Source organism: Peromyscus leucopus, chromosome 2 (genome assembly GCF_004664715.2).
Source record: "Peromyscus leucopus breed LL Stock chromosome 2, UCI_PerLeu_2.1, whole genome shotgun sequence".
NCBI classification, from domain to species: domain Eukaryota; kingdom Metazoa; phylum Chordata; class Mammalia; order Rodentia; family Cricetidae; genus Peromyscus; species Peromyscus leucopus.
Window position 1 is genome coordinate 53,045,076 of NC_051064.1, and position 607 is coordinate 53,045,682.

Here is a 607-nt window from a genome sequence, read left to right on the forward strand (position 1 = left end):
CCATCTCGAAGTCTTTGACCACTGAGGTCCATGTGAGTTTGGTCTGAATTAGCCTATAGTGTAGGTGTAAACACAACTCTAGCTTGTTTGCTCGGAAGGCAGTTAAATGCCACGTGGCAGAGGACTAGGCACTACATTTTTAGGCTCAGTTCCCCAGCACTGCTGGGTCTTGCAGAGTTAGCAGCATGAAGCTGGTATGACTTAGTAGTCTTTTTCCCACAGCTTTGGGAAGATCATCTTTCACTGTGGCCACCGTGGCCTACCTTATGAACATCTGTGGCTCCAGTTACAAAAAGGCCACGATGAAGCCACTTCCTGTCATACTTCCTGTCATTCTCGGGGTCCACCAGTGACCCTGACTTACTCTGGAGCTAGTCAGTTTTGTTGCTTTCTTGCATTACACTACTTCCCCTGGGCACAGCCACCCTCGGCTGCACCCGAGACACCAGCGTTGGCCCAGAGCTGGGGAGCAGGAGCAAGCCGCTGCAGGTACTCTAACCTTGACAAAGTCCGGCCTGCCCTCAGCAGTCCTGGGGTCTGTCCCTGCCCTCAGCGGTCCTGGGGTCTATCTCTGCAGCTTCTCTGCCACATAGATTCACTCCAACAG